This window comes from Tenrec ecaudatus, chromosome 9, assembly GCF_050624435.1.
Source record: "Tenrec ecaudatus isolate mTenEca1 chromosome 9, mTenEca1.hap1, whole genome shotgun sequence".
In the NCBI taxonomy this organism is placed as follows: domain Eukaryota; kingdom Metazoa; phylum Chordata; class Mammalia; order Afrosoricida; family Tenrecidae; genus Tenrec; species Tenrec ecaudatus.
The window spans coordinates 59,354,752-59,357,761 of record NC_134538.1 but is presented as its reverse complement, the minus strand read 5'-3'; positions in this window follow the sequence as shown (position 1 = coordinate 59,357,761).

Below are 3,010 nucleotides of genomic sequence, written 5' to 3'. Positions count from 1 at the left end.
CCATTTACTATATCCATAGATTTACATATTGTGAATCTCATAGAAAGAAAAACATTAAAGAAACAACTGTAACAGAGTATTTCTCAATCTAAAAGAAGTAGAAAATATTTAAAAAATTAAAATGAGTCAAAAGGATATCAAATGATAAGCTGTTAAAATTAAACCAAATGCATCTGTGATAATCCATTTTCCAGTTCATGGTAGCAAGACTGTTCCTATCCCTGGTCTATGATCCGAGGGGATTCACTGGAGGATCAATACAGGTATTTGAGTGTTTCCCCTTCACCTTTGTTTTTAACTGAAACAACTTTAAAATGGATCAAAGGTGATACTAAATGATAAGATATTATATTTTAACCTAACTCTATCTGCAATAATCAATTTTACTATGCTCTCTGCCTGATAACAAGGTGCTCATCTTGAACCTCAGACAGCTCCCTAGCAATATACTTCTTCAACTGTGCTGGATTATTTTCATCAAAATTTTACTTGCATGTGATACTAGTGATATTATTACAGAATTTGTACATTTTTTGGGTGGAGAGTCGCCTTGCAGGATGAGTGTAATTATGGCTCTCTTCCAGTCAGTTGGCCAGGTACCTGTCTTCCAAATTTCTTGGTAGAAAGCTAACTTCATTAGCTTGTTCAAATTCATCAATCAATTATTATCCATTAATTCTTGGAACATTTCTTTTGGATAATTCATATGCCATAGGTTGAATTTTACACACTTCCTAAAGAAGTCTCATGGATGTACAGGGGTCTCGGTTAACTCCGAAACTAACTCATCACAATATTCTGACATTCTGAGCTACAAAATAACTTCAATATTTACTTTAAGATTATGTGAATTCGAACAAAGTTCTTCATAATACTGCCTATAAACATCTTGCTCCACAAAACAATGAAAAATGATATTATGTAATATTATATGTTATGAGATGCTGAGATAACATTTTGCTGTGCCCATTTTATAGAATTTTTAAGGGGAAAAAGAGGAGAAAATATAGATTAAATACTTATCATTTAGTTTTCTCTCTCACATTGCCTGTAAACTTCTTCCAGCTCTGATTTGATTCTCTAAAATATTTAGTCACACACATTAAAGGAAACTTAAATGATGGTATCACAATGAATAAGTAGTGAGATTTTTATTAATTCATTACTGACAGTAAGAAAAAAATTATAGCCTTGCTGTATTTTTGGAAAATTTTACATAGAAAGACTTGTTCTATAAAAATCTTCTAACTATTGCATTGAAAAAGCTGACATTTAAATATTAAGCATGCTATCTAAACCTATAATTTGTGAATTAAATATTGGTTGAATTTGAACTTATTAAGTAATGATGCAGGGCTTGGTGCCTCTTAGGTGCTGTGCTGCCTAATTTTGCTGGTAAATGAACAGAGGAAGCTGGAATCATCAGTAGGTTAAATCTCAGGAATGAGGTCTGGGTTATCTCACAAATAAACCACTTCAACTAGTACAACTATAAGTCAAGAATCAAGACAATCATTATTGGGTAGAAGATGAGAAAGTAGATGTGTATCAGTTGCAATTTTAAAACCAGTTCTAGGAATTCTTTCAACAATGCAACAAATGGGACACAGATATGCAAAGGGTGAGCTGCTATCAAGGATATAATACATCAACTAGATTCTCCCCTTTTCAGTACTGTAAACGTATTTTTCGTTGTGTTGATCGATGTCATTAGGTGGTTCTGACTGATGAGCAGTAAAGGAAATTTTGCCCTTCCTGCTCCATCCTTACAAAAGGATCTTATATTTAGAATCCTTGATGCAGCTACTGTGTCAATCAACCTTGTCCAACATCTTTCTATTTTTCACGGCTCCACTACTATGCCAAGCATAATGTCCTTCTCCAGGTACTCGTCTCTCCTGACAACATGTCAAAAGTATGTGAGATGAAGGCTGGCCATCCATGAACACGCTGGTTGTACTTGGTCCAAGAGAGAGCTGTATGTTCTTTGGGCAGTCTGTGGTATTTTCAGTATTCTTCACCAACAGTGTAATTCAAATTGATATAGCTTCTTTGGTCTTCCTTATCCAATGTTCTTTAGTTGCTGAGACAGTCAGTAGCTAATATCTCACAGCTAAACTCCTAAATGAGAATTGTCTGTTGAAGAAAACAACCTTGCCCAAAGCTCTGCATGTTTCCTTTTCCCTTTGAAGAAATCAAAACACAATGTTAACACCTATGTAAGATTACCAAATTGCGCCTCCTTTACCTCCATGAAGGATAACTCTGCCTGGTCATCTCAGCTCTGGAGCTTCCTTTGAAAATACTGAGCTCCTCTTTGGAGCCACATCATAAGTTTGCTTTCTCTGTCCCATTATACATACTTCACTCCTTTCAGATCTGAAGTTTATAACATGCTATAATAGCTCCTTAGTTCTCCATCTGTTTTCCTGATAATCTTTTCTGAAACATCTTTCAAAGGCCAGGGGATTTTTGCTGACTGTGGGTGCCTTCCATTTAACCCTTCATTTCTTCCAGGTTGAATATTCAAGTTAGATCTGAAATGTCTACATAGAAAAAAAGAGACAATGTATATAGGTATAACATTGGCAGTATATCAAGGCATTGTTTTTCCATCACCTAGAAATGTTAGGAAAATATTGATTTTAGATAAGACCAAATATATCACTATAAATGGACTTAATTTGAAATATGATTTTTTTTCCATACACACATCAGTTGTGTCAAGCACATTTGTACATTCATTGCCCTCATCATTCTCAAACCATTTGCTCTCCACTTAAGCCTCTGGCATCAGGTTCGCATTTTGCCCCTCCCTCCCCTCTCCCTCCTCCCCTCTCCCTCCTCCCTCATGAACGCTTAATAATTTATCAATTATTATTTTGTCATATCTTGCCATGTCCGACGTCTCCCTTTACCCCCTTCTCTGTTGTCCATCCCCCAGGGAGGAGGTCACATGTAGATCCTTGTAATTGGGTCCTCCTTTCCAACCCACTCTCCCTCTACCCTC